The 16,402-nt window shown below is 41.9% G+C and overlaps 1 protein-coding gene across 3 annotated transcripts in view; it reads right to left on the reverse strand.

The window, feature by feature from the left end:
* Positions 1-16,402, reverse strand: part of ME3 (malic enzyme 3) — a 119,862-nt gene that overhangs the window by 54,836 nt on the left and 48,624 nt on the right. The gene's annotated exons all lie outside the window — the stretch shown is intronic.

Genomic DNA, 16,402 nt, shown 5'->3' on the forward strand with positions numbered 1-16,402 from the left:
AGTATACATATTGTTAGCGTTTCTTTCATTTCATACTCTTTTATATTACTTCATTAGCTCATGCCTACTAGTTTCCATGGCCTTCCTGGAAGCCCAGCATACTCCTTTACAAATCACATAACATGTTTAGAATCATAGAATCATTTAGGCTGAAAAAGACTTCAAAGATCATCAAGTCCAACCATTAACCCAGCACTGCCAAGTCCACCACTAAATGATGTCCGTAAGCACCACATCTACATGGCTTTTAAATACCTTCAGGTATGGTAACTCCACCACTTCCCTGCGCAGCTTTCCAATGCTTGATGACACTTCACATGAAGAAATTTTTCCTAATATCCAATACAAACCCTTCTTGGTGCAACTTGGGACTGTTCCCTCTCATCCTATCTATCACTTGTTATTTGGGAGAAGAGACCGACCCCCACCTGGCTACAACTGCCTTTCGGGTGGTTGCAGAGAGCAACAAGGCCCCTGAGCCTCCTTTTCTCTAGGATAAACACCCCCAGTTTCCTCCACTGTTCCTCACAGGACTTGTGCTCCAGACCCTTCCCCAGCTCCGTTGCCCTTCTCTGGTCATGCTCCAGCCCCTCAATGTCTTTCTTGTGAGTGGCCCAGAACTGAACACAGGATTTGAGGTGTGGCCTCAGCAGTGCCCAGTACAGGGGGACAGTCACTGCCCTGGTCCTGCTGGCCACACTATTGCTGATACAGGCGAGGGTGCCATTGGCCTTGCAGGACTCAGCACTGCACTATGTTGAACCTCATACAATTTTCCTTGGCACATCAGTCCAGCCAGTGCAGATCTCTCTGCAGAGCCTTCCTGCTCTGCAGCAGCTCAACACTCCCACCCAACTTGGTGTCACCTGCAAACTTAATGAAGTGCCCTTCACTCCCTTATCTAGATCATTGATAAAGATACTGAACAGGACTAGCCCCACTACTGAGCCCCGGGGAACATCAGCTGGATCTAACTCCATTCACCACCACCCTGGGCTCAACCATCCAGCCAGCTTTTTACCCAGCAAACAGTGCATCTGTCCAAGCCATGAGCAGCCAGTTTCTCCAGGAGAACACTGTGGGAAACAGTGTCAGAAGTTTTACTAAAGTCCAGGTAAACAACATTCACAGCTTTTCATTCATCCACTAACTGGGTCACTCGGTCATAGAAGGAGATCAGGTTGGTCAAGCAGAGCCTGCTTTTCACAAACACATGCTGCCTGGACCTGATTCCCTGGTTGTCCTGCACATGTCACATGATGGCTCTCAAGAAAACCTAGTCCATGTCCTTCCCCAGCACCAAGGTCATGCTGACAGGTCTGTAGTTCTCTGGATCCTCCTCACAGCCCTCTTTGTAGATAGGCTTCACATTTGCTAACATCTAGATAGCAAAGATTTTGGATACTGCATAGTGTACCCAACTCATCCACTCCAGTTACCTACCAGTTTACCACCAGACACAGTTTATTAGTAGCATATTAGCAGTGCAGAAGACAGACAGGCCATGCAGGATGCTTTCTCAGTGTGAACCTTTTGTTTTAAGTACAAGTAGCACATAGAGTGCCACAAGCCTTATTAAGTAACTGACACTGTCCCACAGCTGGAGCTCAAGTGCTAGACTTTGTAGGATGACCCTGCTCTTACAGGACAAGGTCACACTTCCTAGGCAAAAGCCTGAGCATGTCCTGCTCCTGTGCACGCAGGGGCTGATGCTCCAGACCACCAGCAGGGTCCTGTGCTGGACTCAGCCCGATGAACAGCAATGGTAAATGCATCCTGCAGTCTGTGAAGAAGATTGTAACAGTCTTTAATTAATGGTATTTCTGCTATCCTGATAGGAGATTAGACAGCAGGATGGCAGAAAACATTTTCAGGAGTGCCTAAGGAGCTTAAATCCTAATGAAAACTTCACCCGTAACTAACCAACTGGTTCATATCTTCAGGAATAGCTGGCAGTGAAATATTCAAAATCTGTAATTATTGAACTACAGCTACTCAAGCACACAGACACATGCTTGACAAAATATTAATGAGCAGCTTTACGGCTGCATAGCTGTTAAACTGCTGTTTTCCACCATGGATTTAGCATTTCTCTATGAAAAATAACTGTTATTATCATTGCAAAAGAAAAACTGAGGACATATCTTGATGAACTTGGTTTTGGCAGCCTTCTCTCCCCTCCTGTTGCTTGTTCCCATCCCTGTGCCATCCCAGTGGTTGTGCCAGTATGAGCATGTGTGCAGTCACATGGTTAATCAGCAAGAGGAAGTACCTGGCTTAAAAATAACTGGGTCACTTGATCTCATAGCAGCAAACTATCAGCAATGCCAAGGAACTTGTGCCTGGACAGAAGGAAGGACTGAAACTACTTTTCCTGTTAGCCAGATCCATGCTTTGTACATACATACTGTGACACTCCTTTCATTAGTAAAACGTGCACTAATGCAAACTAAAAGAAAAAAAGTCTTCATATATTTTAGAAAATATTTAGCCTCCAGGATAGCTGAAAACAATCTTTATCTCACAAGCATTTTCATAGGGTTTTTTTCTGCTCTGTATCAGGATAGAGTCAAGTATTTTCAAAAATCTTTGCTGTAAGAGCATAGCAGAGAGGAACTGCTCCTCTTCCAGCCAGCAGATGAGGAGTCAGCAGTTGCCTGGGAGGCAGCAGGCCAGGATTTTGCTGCCAAGCCCAGAAACAGCATTGAGGTCTCCATGGTCATTGTGAATGTTGTACCCAGGACATGGTTGTTTCTGCTGAAATGCCTGACATTTCTGACCCAAATTTCCTTCCTGGACAGGAGAAACCTTCCCCCAAATGAGTTTCATAGCAGAACTGGTACATTCCCACAAGATAAAGTTTGAGTTTTTCCAAGTCATCATTTCTGAATTGAAAAAAAAGGCAATACATTCTCATCAGAAAACTTGTAATCATCTGCATTCTCCAGGCTGAAGACTTCTGAAATACTAGACCAAGATCAACACTGGACATCAGCTCTGCGTCAGTATTTGGCTTTACATTGTCAATATTATATCACAGCAGGATAAATATAGCTACTGTGAATGTCAAAGTTAATCTACAATGAACGGGTAAAAAAGAATACAATTTCAAACCATTTACTTTCTGTGACCTTTGAATGTGGAGGACAGATAATGGGAGACAGAAATATTTGGCAGTAAATACTTTACTTGCTTGTCTAGAGAAAGTCACATCACAGGTTGGATGATCAGGGTGTCAGACCTGACCCCTGCTCATACCCTAGAACAGAAGCGAAGCTAGCAAACACAGTAAACCAGCAGTGGTTATTCTTCTGAAAGGGGTAGAAAAGGCAGAAACACAGCATCCTAGGCATTTCTGTATCCAACCACTGATATTCTTCTTGTGCTAATTTTCAATAGGAAATAAAGTCCATTCAGTGATTTTCGACACAATAAAATAGTGAGAAGTTTTAGTATTTCATCAAATGGTCACATGTCCAATACAAGAAAAACTTTCTGTACTTCACCTAATTTCTATTCAAATTAATACCATGATGCCTTACAGAAATGACAGCCTGAGTTGACACTATTGTAACCCATTCTTGTTTTCTGGTGAGTTGGGCTCTGCCTGAATGACATCTCCAACCATCCCACAAGACCAGGAGCAGCTCAAACTGTTTAAACATGACCACAGTTGTGCTGTTAACAGTCCAAGGCTAAGCATGGCAATAGTGACACACAACATCTCTAATTCATTGCAGTTCTGCATTTATTGCAGTTCTGCATTTATCTGAATGAGCTATACCAGAATAAGCATCTTTGTACTGGAGCAATCGCAAACACGTGTGATGAGGAACTTGCTGCCTTCACAACCAGTTAAATCTCCAAAACACTTTTCAGTACAGAGCTGGTCCATCATCCAGTGCCTCTGTGGCAGGGTTGGGAGCAGAACAGAAATTGCCAGCTCTAACATTAAGGCTGCTTTCTGAAGTTTCTGTGAAGGCCTAGGAGTAGGACCCCATGGTGAGGTGGTTATATTCACTGAAACAGCACAGCGTGAAATGAATCTGGAAGCACATTCTGCCTCAGATCAAAAGCTCAAATTCACTGAGGTATTGCTGTGTTTAAAATTAAAGCTTTTAGACTTGGATTTTTTTTTTAAGACTGCCTGAAAGCCATATTGTACCTCTCTTTTTCTGGTCTTGAAAGGTCTAATGATTAGATGATGAGCCACAACCTTGCAGAGCTAAAGCCAGGTGTACCAATTCAATTTTAAATATATTGGAAATGAGTTGGCATGGAAAGGGCAGATGCTATGTCACTAACCAAAAACAAAGGCAAAAACATCAGCTGCCCACAAGGCTTCACACTACATAGGGGCTAAGTGAGGGGTTTTGTTCAGAGAAAGGCTTACTGCAAAGAACCTCAAATGCTTCTGTTTTCTTACTGCTGACAGCACCACATCGGTTATGTGGCAGGTACCTCTGCAGTTCAACCCCATAAAAACCAGGTATTTCAGAAACTGAAGGGTGAAGCCAATTCACAGATAATGATTAGTTTTATCACTGCCTGCACATTCTAGCAGTGAGAAGGGGGTGTTTCACTCAGGGCTGGATACAAGCAGGAGGAATGCTAGCAAGGCTTGTGTTTATAATTTACTCATTATAGATCAGTCTTCTGTAGGTGGGAACAAGGACATAAATAATAGTTCCTGGTATCAGGAAACTGTTTTTAATGTAATGGGTGCCTAATCAAGGGCTGAATTATGCTTTACCTAGTATAGAACATCCAGAGTCCAGTGTAGCTCAGATAATGTCCAGCTCCTGAGCACCTTTTTGGAGCAAAGCCTTGGCTTACTGCATCTATCCATATCCGTGTGCTCTAGAGAGCAGTGAGCAGCCACAGCACAGGGAGGGCTGTGGGACTTCTTGGATGGCCAGACCAAGGGGTTTATGCAGTTTGTACAATCCCAGGCCATTGCCCTCTGTGGTGCTGGGACTCCAGCTGCAGTTCTCAGGAAACTTTTGGGACCACATCCCTCATCCATGCAAGTGAAAGCTGCTCTGGCAGTCTCTGAGCTGAGTAAACAAGTGAACATCTCCAACCCTTTGGCAACAGTCCCTGGAACTGGGAATGTCCTAGTCTGACTAGAGCAGAGTGCTGGAAGGGCACATGGGGGAAATACAGACACACAGGGATCACCAACGCAGGCTGCAAGAGCATGTGTAGTTAATCTACTTCTCCTTTATAATTAGTATGTTAACAGCCAGGCTAGGGAAGACCTAGTAGTTAGGGAACTTAACAAGCTTATTCTATACAGATTTTTCCTGTAATGTGTTTTCCATAGATATTTGCACCTGTCCAGTTTTACAGTTGGGATGTACTTGGACTGTCTGCAAGCAAAAGTTCCTCCCATGAGGGATCAGCACCAGAAGCTAAACTAATCCCCACTGAGACTGCACACGGGCTGGGGAGCAGAGAGCAACAGCAGAAAACACCCATTTTCTACACTGAGAAAGATTTTTCTGCAGAGATCAAATCCTACTGTGACCTCCTTGACTCCAACTGACTTGATAAGGCTCTTCACAGTGCTCCCTCTCAGCTTCTCAAGCTTCTCTTCCTGATGTGGATGGACTGAGAGGCACTGCATTCCACCCTGGAAAAGCTGTATCAAAAATATTATTTGCATAAAAAGAGTGAAGGAGGGACAATCCTTTATTTTCTCATTTTAAAAGTCTTGTAGCTTCATACTACCTTTAATTTGGATGTGTTTGTGCTCTTAAGCTTGGGAAAAACCTAAACCTATGATGCTTTGGGGTATGGGGAAGATATCTCTGAAACCTGGAAATAAGAAGCCCCTCTGTGCCTTCTCAGTAGTTATTGCTGGACAAACCTTTTGTTGACTGTGATTTACAAACTCTTCTCACAGTGTCTATTCCTCTTTCTGAGTTCACAGTCACTAGCTGAAAAATCCCTCACTCTCAGCCATCCCCTTTGTTACAAAATGATATAATAGTGGATTTCTAATCCTTTCATATTGTTCTTCTTTCCTCTCCCACAGAGACTGGAAACACTATTAAAAACTCCAAGACAATGATAATTAAGCAACTCAACTTTGTGTTTGTTTTAGATCCTGGGGAGCCATCTTTAATGAGGTCCTCTAATTCAATTACAACATAAGTTGTCCCTACTATTAATGAGGTTTTACAAGAAACTCTTTTGTTTTGTGCAAGTAATTTTTTTTCACTGGATTACATTTCTATTATTCTTCTCAGTGACTTTTGGTTTACACCAATGTAGGACTGATCAGAACTGGAACATGACAAAGTCCCTGTGTCAGAGGGACCTGATCCTGCACAGTTTATCTCACAGAAGTAAATGCTTTCCTGGTGAGGACATTCCTGATGCAAGATGTGACAGGGTCCCAGGCAAAAAGCAACAAAGCTGTGCTGTTCCCACGTGTTGCAGGAGGTTTTCTTCAATAAATAAAATAAATAAATAAGACAAATGTCTTCAGGGATTTATTCATTAATCCAGAGGAAGAACTGCAGTGCTATACTCCTCAAGCCCTGAACTGTGATGTCAGACTGCAGGGGTGCAGCTCTATACCAAAGTTAATAGAGAACTCATTATGATATCCTGCAGTTTGTCAGCTTCCAGGGAAGCATTTTGTCCTCCATATTAAAAAAAAAAAAAAAAAAAGAAGAATCTATATGCTAGACACCTTATGTGTTTTGTCTGCAAACAAGATTCTGTTGCATTGAGAAAAACAGATTTTTAAAAGATGAGTGAGACAAACTTCCCCAAAGAACAGCTTGTTTGGCACACTTGCTTCTTCCCAGAAAAGCAATGTTAAGATCCTCACAAAGTTCTAGCCAAGCCAATGGAAATATTTCTTTGGCTCTATGGAGAGATAGATAAGTCTGACATTCCTTTTGATTTTGACTAGATTCACAAATGTGTTTACATGCATGATGTGTCTAAATACAAGTTTCAGTGTCTTTTGGTAAAGGAGAAGAGTAAAATCACTTCATGGAGAACAAGACTGCCATATACAGAAAAATTAGGTGGCAGGGAGAAGAAAAACCCCAGAGAAATCCCGAGAAATTATTAGGAGCAATAGAGGAGCGCAGAATCCCAAATGGTGGGGGACACATGGTGCATGCAAACAACAGAGTAGAAGACCATCCCTGACTGGATCAGCCTAAATCATGAAGCACTTGCTGGTTTCCTTCTCACATGTAGCAAAATATCATGGAGAAGGGTGGCCTTATGGAGTAAGCAGTAATGAGGACATCAGGTTTTGGGCTACTGCCAAGCTGTTGGGCAGAATCCTGAAGCAAAACCCAAATGCTCAGCCCCCTCTCAAAAGTATCCCATGTAATCCTGGCACACAGATTCTGGTGGATTGCCCCTCCTAACTCCAAAGCAAACGAAGACTCCCTGGTGTCTCCCTCACTTTATTCCCAGTCTCCCTAAGTAATTCCACATCAGTTTTACACCTACAGCTGTGACACCTTGTCGTGCCAATTAGTGAGTGAAATGAGCTAGTCCAGGATAGAAATGGGAAGCTCATAGTCCCCATGCCTATGTCTCAGCTAAGGGGGAAGCTATTATTTCTTCTCATGAGGAAAGAGGGCAGGGTAAAATCAGTTTCGGCAGGCAGTTGGCCAAACACTAACCCCAATATTTCAGTTACTGTGATGTTGGAGACACACTTTTCTCCCAAATATAAGGTTGCCGCTAGACAGGAAGAATTCAGCATAAATGACAATGCTTGCATTCCTAAGCCTATGAAAACCAGCCGTCATCATCAATTTGAAAGAGCAAGTATGTCTGAGAAGAAAGATCAAGGCAATTCTAAGGTTTAAATGTGATCCAAAACATTAAGAAAATACAGTTTTAAAAGCCAGTTTTACAATGTCTGGAAACTTCCCTCACTGCACATGCAGCTGATCATGTGAATTGTGGTTGTATACAATTCGTGTCTGATGCTATTAAGAGCCCTAGCTTTCTTTTGAGGTCCCAGTAAAATGAGACTTGTGCACTCACTGCTTGCACACAAACTGCACCATGCTGTAGGTCTGGAGGGTGGGAGCCTCTCTGCAATTTGTATCTCTTTTGCTGTTGGCACCCCAGCAAATGAGGCTGCTCTAAATGTAGGCTGGAGCTGGATTACAGTTCATGGATGATTGCTGATGCTGTATTTGGTTAAACACCACTGAAAAGCACTGCCTCAGCCATACAATCAACTGTTTTACAAGAAAATTGTTTGGATGGAAGCTGAATCTGAATGAAACCAAGAGTAGTTTTTTTACTAACTTTACCAGAGATGCTTTCTCCACTGTACCAGTCCTATGTTCTTGTCGCTGTCCTCCTTCACATGCTGCTTCTACCAAAGCTCTGTAGAAAGGAACCATAGCAGCAGCTTCTTGAGCACTACCACATGTTCTTCGCACATCCTTGTCTAATGCAGGAGAAGCAGGCTTGGCTCCCGAACCACAATTTTGATAGCTGTGCAAGGAGATCTAACATATGTCGGCTTTAGAGCATTTGAGATGTTTACAAAACATTCAGATACCCTTTCAGATAAATGTTTTCTTTTAAAAATTAGGAACACAAGAAATAGACAAGGCTACAACTAAGAAATTTGCTACCTTAGTAAAACAAACACACTAAAAAAACACCCTGAGTTCTCATTTAATGATACAACCACCACTTGAAGGAAACTAAATATGCAGGTAAACACAGACCACCCTGCAGGAAATCTGTGTGAGCCTCCATTTCCTATTTGAGCAACTTGTTCAACTTCTGTTTTTCCCTCGCTGCTTTTGCAGCCCTGCATGGCGAGATCAGTGATGGAACTTCAACTCAGGCAGCTTATGCTGGGGCTCAACAGAGAAACTGTCCCCCAGAGCAGTGCCCATTGGCACTGGAACACACCAGAGGCCTATAGCAATCTCAAGAGTGTCCAGCTTCCCTCTGGAAATCTTTGTGCAGTCCTCATTTGTGGCAGCTCACCTTAGAGTTCAGCTGTGCTCTGTGCCATGGTGATATTTTTCTTCCCACTTCTCAGCCTTCCACAGACTCAACCCTCCAGTGGTTTTTTCTCTCAAGGCATTAAGTAAGTTGCTTCCCTCTCTTTACTCCAGCATTTCTGTGGCTGCATTTCACAAAACCCCTTTTTAAGACTGACAGGTAGCTAAAGCTGTATATATGCACACACACAAATATATGTGTGTGTGTGTGTGTACACATATATACAAACACTTAGCCCCAGTGCATGTTCTTTTCCAATCCAGCCTCCAGCCAGTCCCAAAATTATCTCCGTGCTGACCGCAGGGGCTTGTTGCTTTGCCAAGCACATGTTTTTCCTAAGCACACATGGGCCATCTAACTGTCCAAAATACTTTTGGCACCACCAGGAGAGTAGCTGCCCCACCACGACTACCCTCTTACCCATCCCCTTGTCCTCCTTGTCTGAATCCTTTACTTCAAAATTTTTATTCCTTTTAATGCACAAAGGAAAATGAAGATGCATGAAGTGCTCACATACATGCAGTCTGACCCTCTGTCTCCAGCTCTCATCACCTTTGTGTGCACTCTCCCTGCTATCTTTGTTTATTGCCAACTCTATGTGAGCGCTTGCTAAATTCTATGCAGCTGAATGCTCAGCACTCGGCTCACTTGGCCCTGACACCGAAGCATCTGGGCTGCAATTTCTACAGTAACACAATACAAAACGATACATCCTTTCTATCAAACTTCCCCTTCAGGACCTCTAAATATTCTTCCAATTATACAGTCCTTTTATTTTCCACTTTCTTTGCTCCTCAACATTTCAGTTCTATTTTTTCCATATGGTGTGAGTAGACTATGTCCAAATATTCCAGGTGACAAAATACCACTAGTTTCATATAAGTGCTTTAATTTTTATCACTTTCTCAAGACTGAGCTTAACCATTTCAAGTTTCAAAAGCACACACTGCACTAGAAAGATATTTTCACTAAACTATAAATCAAATACCTAGTAAAGTTCCTGAGATTTTTTTAAAAAAAGTTCAAAAATTGAACTCCCATCCTCCTCTTCCAGCTGTTTTTAATCAAGGACAGCATGAAATAAGTTATCCAAGTTCAGAATGAAAAAAAAAGAAAGCACAATTACTTTGAGATGAAATTTGAAGATTAAACCCCTTTTGATTCCTTGAGCTGTTTGACAAACATTTATGTGGGACAGCAATTGCAGCAAGATGTTAAGAAATATTTATGTCAGTTTGTAACATGCGTGACCACATGTTGGTCAAGACAGCTGAACTGTTCATTATTGCTAGGAAGCTGTAAATCACCCCTCTGGCAAACCTTCACATGAGTTTCGAAATAAATTGGTTCTGTTCTTGATCCCATTAGATGCTATAGCTTAAAATGCAAATAATATTATTGTTGGCATGGCTGCTGCCTGTCCACCTCGGCACAATTACTCCAGCCTGTCCTAGCTTAGACAAGTATTGTCCGAGGCCAACGCAGCGGCTTCCTTCCTCCAGCAGAATGTCTATTCCTCTCTACCCGAAACAATTTGGCTAAATGACACAAAGACGAGGCATGACTGCAGTAAGGGTAACAAACTGCCCAGGCTTCTTGGATACACAAGTGTTATCCCAAAATAATTTGATATATGGATGATCAGGTGAAGGGAATGGCTAAAGCATTATTTCACTCATGGACCTCTGTCAGAAAACACCAATCAAACCTTCAAACCTGCTATTCAAAGTGCGGTTTCAACTTACTAATACCTGCCTTGCTAAAAAGGGATGTTGCAGTGTGGGGAACATTGGAGGCAGAGCCAGAGTCTGCAAATACTGGGAACGCTGACATGATTTTCACTCATGACCTGCCATGAAAGACCTGTTTGCAGGGCATATCTTTGGGAATAGACCCCTCAAACTCAGGTTTGAGGCCGAGGTTTTGATTCTCCTCTGCCTGGCACCACAGTAATGCAGCAACATCAGAGTAAAGCAAACGTAAAATGATTTTTAACTTCTCTGTGTTTGAAATGAATGAAGGCCTGGATAGTCAGAGCTGAAAAGTTAGATGGAGACAGACTTTTTAGTAAGGCTTGTGATAGGAGGTTAGTGGTTTTAAACTGCAAGAGGGTAGGTTTAGATTGCACATAAGGAAGACTTTTTTTTAGAATAACATTAATATTTTTTTACAAGGGCATGTAGTGATGGGACAATGGGGAATGGCTTCAAACTGAAAGAGGGCAGGTTTAGATTAGATACTAGGAAGAAATTATTTCCTGTGAGGGTGGTAAGACACTGTAAGAGGTTGCCCAGAAAAGCTGTGGATGCCCCATCCCTGAAAATGTTCAAGGCCACCTTGGATGGGGCTTTGAGCAAGCTGGTCTAGTGGGTGACATCCTAGCCCATGTCAGGGGTTGGAACTAGGTGATCTTTAAGGTCCCATCCAGCCCAATACAAGAGTCTATGTTCTGAGGAAAACAAGGCTCATATTCACCATCAGTATGATTTTGGCAGTTGTCAATGGCTACATGGAGTTTTATCATATCCAGCATCTTCCTCCTGGGCCTGAAACTCAGATGTAAGAAGTTATCACACTATCTATAAAACCTGAGTGAAGAAGCACTCCTGAAGCTGTAGGTTACCATTATGTTTAGCATTGAACAAAACCTAACAAGTCGCACTCTGCGTTATTCCTCCCAATAAAAGCCTGGTTGTCAGAGCATGTGTCCATATGGCATGTCTTTTGTGTGTTTACAAAAGCTTTGTCTTCTGTCCCATCAGTACCCAGAAGTGCTGACTTTCCAGGTCAGTTGTTAACCAACATCACTCACTTTCTGGCAGTGTGTCTGACTTGCTGCCACATGGCAGCATCCTTCCCAAACCCGGGAGAAGAGGTTGGCAGTTTGACTGACTGATCCATTACTGATCCATTACAGATTTTGATGAAGGATTCTCTTAGAGGGAAGTCGTGAAGCTGAGCAGCACCCCAGGGAGTTACGGAACAGTTATTTAAGAACGCGCATACAACTACATCAGCAGCCTCTTCAGAAAATAAAAGCCATAGGCTGAACAAAAGATGGAATCCCAGTCCTGATACCTGTGTGGGCAGAGGATTTTTTGGTGCAGCTCTCTACTAGTATGCAATGGTCAGGAGGAAGCCAGTGGGATACTTCAGCCTCCAGAGCAGGGTCAGCACTGCCCCAGGAGCTGACCTGGTCTCTCCAGGGCCCAAGGGGAGTTCCCAGTCACTTGGATGTTAGCATTTCCAAGCTCAATTACATTTCCATTCATAGAGCAGCTTCTACTGTTTTATTACAACACCGATGTAGCATGCTTATTCTGTCCTCTCTCTTTTCTGATTTTCTTTCACAGAAAATGTAAAGAAGTTACGTGGCAGAGGTGATAACAAATGCCAGATTATCTCGCCGCTGTTGCCATTTCCAGGATACATCACTCAGAGCTTTCAAGAATGTCAGTGAACATTTTGTTTCGGCTGCAGTACTGACACACTGTCATTGTATTTCCTCTGATGACTTCCTGAAGCAAGGTTTTCATTTTTTCTAGTTGATAGTAGATATGTGCATGCCAGAAGCTAAGGAAATGAACACTGTTAGTGCCAAACCTGCAGGATGAACCTGACTGCTGCTTCAGCACACAATAAAAAACACTTACACTAAAAGTTTATTATTTTCACAGTTATTGGTAACTTGTTATTAGTACTTTCATGATAGCATTCTCTGTATAAATAATACCAGTAATAAAGAAAGATCATCCTTCAGACAGTTCCTACACATTTATTGCTCTAGGCTGGGTTAGGTGATTTGGTACACACTGATCTAAAGATTACAAAATCACTCCAGCTGGCACAGAGTGGTGACCTGTGCCTTTAGGACAGTGGCTGTTGTGAGTCCACCAGCCTTCTGTTTAAGTGTACACACTGTTTTCCAGCCAACAATGTTAAACCTTGCTTTTTAAAGAAATCAATCATTCAAGGTGCTTCCAACCCATACTAAGATTTAGCGAACTGAGCCCTTAGATACAGATTGAATTTTGACTTAGATCTTGATCTCTGAACCACCACAACGTCTGGTGTGCTGATACAGGTCAGAGACCACATCCCAGGACAAACCATGTGCAAGCTTCATACATGTTGTCAAAGATATCTAGCTCTGGAAGAAGGTTTCAGAGAATGTCAAGAAGATCCTGGGTGTGAACTTCTGGAAACAACCAAAAGCCTTTCCCTTCAGCAACAGTACCCCTAACAGTTCAAAACAACCTTTTATTCCTAAAGCCCTGTCAACTCAACTCCTCAAAAACACAAAGCACAACAGAGAGTTTAACCACAGATGGAGTCTGGACTCCCCAGAGGAAGGAGGGTACTGTCTCCATGTCTGAGTCCCAGGATGACAATCAGTGATACGAAGTCTAAAGATGAACAGTTGCTTGTCTAAAGACAAAAGCACTGAGTTAATCCTTCTGCTAGAATAAATTTTAAAAACTAAATCTTTAAAACCAATTTAGAAATTTGTCTGAAAGCCATCTCTTCTGCCTGAGGCTTGCAGATTTGTTCTGAGCCTAATGCAGGCCTTCACTCAGCAGCAGGCTAGGGTGGAAATTATGAAGCTGACATTTAGGCCTGGCAAACTCAAACCCTGTATGTATTGAAACAGAAGGCAAAGTGGACTAAGCTTCCTCTGTTCCTTAGCCAGAAAGTTTGGCTTACTGCTCAGCCTAGCCCTTCTTTCCAGCTTAAGACAAATTTGACTCCAGTGGTAAAACCCTGGCTCCACACCAAAACTCATGTTGAATCCAGAGCAGATCAGATATGGTAAGTCTTTGGAATTTGTTTGCTAGACACAAACATAAATGTAAACAATGACAATTACTCCATTACTATTAGAAAATAAAACCTCCTTTAAGTGGAGCTGAAGCAATGACAAGACATACCAAGGTTTAATCATACCAAACCTGCAAGGTCCTGGGAGGAGGAGGGCTTGATCCTTATGGGTCACTCCCAACTAGAGATATTATATGATTTTATGATCTTACAGACTGAAGGTTTTTAAAATAAATGTAAGTTTTGTACCAAAAGAAATGTTGCATTATTAAGCTACATGTCTAGGAAGAAAATCTCATGTTTTTTAATTTATGTAGAATCGACAGCATCAAATTAAGTATCAGGTGCTGGATGTAACAAATGCCAATGAAGTGCACTCTTGCAAACACAAATCTTTTAATTTCTGCTACTCTGAAATGCCCTCAACTTAGTGTCTTTGGATTTGAATTTAGCTAGCAGGTACAATATTTTCTCTCCATTTGGGATAGCCACAAAGTTGGAAAACCAACTAATATTTGATAAAAGAGAACTGGTTTTCCTTCACCATTCTTTTACCAAGATGAAGAAGAATTAAAAATAAAATCCATGTAGTGAAAATAAAAATGAAATGAAAATAAAATGTCATTTTCTTCATGAAAACAGAGCGCTACTTTCCAGGAGTATTTAGGCACTTGTAGATGCATAAATATACCTACTTGGATTATCAAAGATTTATTAATATGTTTCTAATGTGCATTGTGTTCAGATCCCAGAGATTTAATATAGGTCTGCTTAAATACTTCCACAATTCTGACTGAAAAGATAATAAGAAACAACATATTCTCTATTGGCTGTATTTTATTTATTTTACAAATTAGCTTTTCTCTAACATTGTCCTGAAAGGCTGGGTACACACACACGTACACAAAAAACAAAGCCATAAAAATTTATTTAGAAGAGACCTCTAATTTCTAGCCAAATAGCCCTAATATAAAATCAGAGTAAAAGCATCTGGGAAAGGAAAAGACAATACATATGTATGGATCTAGACAAGCTATCTGGCTGCTCAACTGAAAACAATGTCTTGGGGCTGTCTTCTGATAACAAGAACTTGCTTACAGACAAACACGTGCATAAGCATTGCCAGCCAAGGAGAAAGAACATTAAGGAAAATAAAGGCAAAATACAAAATCACGTTTCCTGCTTGTTACAGGTCAGACCTCAGTGAGCCAGTACTTCTCTCCAGATCGTTTACTCCAGCAGGATGCTCTTTCTGCACCACAGTGCAGTAACTGGTGAGTGGTTTTCGCTACAGGGGTTCACCATTGAGGGGGCTACATGAGTTTTTCTAGATGTACAGTTTGCTGGACAACCAAGTTCCTCACCTTCTGATTTTGAGACCTCCTCTTCAATTTCCAAGGCTCAGAACATCCCAGCTTATTAAAAGGATGTGCACGTGAGTGGCGTTGATAATTTTAGTAACGAATCCAGAATCAGTAGGAGGTTAGTGTCCCTAACAAAAGCGCTAAAGGTAAAATGGCATTTTGGGAAAGCCTCTACCATTTGATTTTTTTTACTTAACCATGAACAAACAAAAAGAAAAAAAGAAGTTAAAAGTGAATACACAACACATTTTTCATATGGAGCCATGTAAATGTATCTTTTCTGTAGATTTTGTTTGTTTGTTTGTTTAGAAGAAGAGAAAATTATGTGCAGGTATTAAACTGTACTGAGGAGACAGATGTACTCTGTTACTGTGGTTTTGTCAGCAAACATTTGATTACTTGGAGCTTTCTTTAGAGCCTGGAGCAGAGCCAGGTGGTGACTAGTGGTGGCACTGAAAGCAGAGGAACACGGTGGAAGTCAGTCACCAGAAGAGACCTTTTTTGCTTGTGCTTTGCCAAGTTGCTTGACAACGTGGCTGATGGAAACAGCTTCTTTTCATCAATTACAATGCAATTCTTTCAGGCTCTTTCTCAGCTCAGCCTTATTGTCAGCCCTGTACACAGTCCAGTGCCGAGTTCTGCAATGAAGTCACCATAGAAATGACATGATGAGCATGTACTGACCTCCCAACTGTGTTTCCTGGTCCTGAAATAAGTTTGAGCTCAGTTATTACGGCGCCTCTGATTTAATAATTGGCTTTTGGGAGACACTCAAATGCTTCAAATGGAATCTTTTCTTAGGGTCAAATCCTGTCTCTATTGAAGCCTACGGGAATTTTGCCATTGGACTTTAATGAGACAACAATTTGGCCATTAATCCATGAAAATTTGCTACTCTGGTTCACACTGCCCTCCCATTTAGGACCCTGTTGTTCAATTCACTCTGAACCAGCTTGTTTTCACTTTCAAGATAATTGTGCAGACTAAAGAGTAATTCAAACAACAAATTCAGCAAGAGCGGGCATTAGCTGCATTAACTGTATGGCTGCTGGCTAAACTCCACTGCAGAATCTTCCTGAACCTGCTAACAATCACTAAGTCATTGAAAATTCCAACAATTTCAATAAAAAGACAACAAAGGCACCATAAACAAGGAGTTTCTATGGTGCACAGCCTAGGACCATGAATATCTTTCACCTCAA

This window comes from Corvus hawaiiensis, chromosome 2, assembly GCF_020740725.1.
Source record: "Corvus hawaiiensis isolate bCorHaw1 chromosome 2, bCorHaw1.pri.cur, whole genome shotgun sequence".
In the NCBI taxonomy this organism is placed as follows: Eukaryota; Metazoa; Chordata; class Aves; order Passeriformes; family Corvidae; genus Corvus; species Corvus hawaiiensis.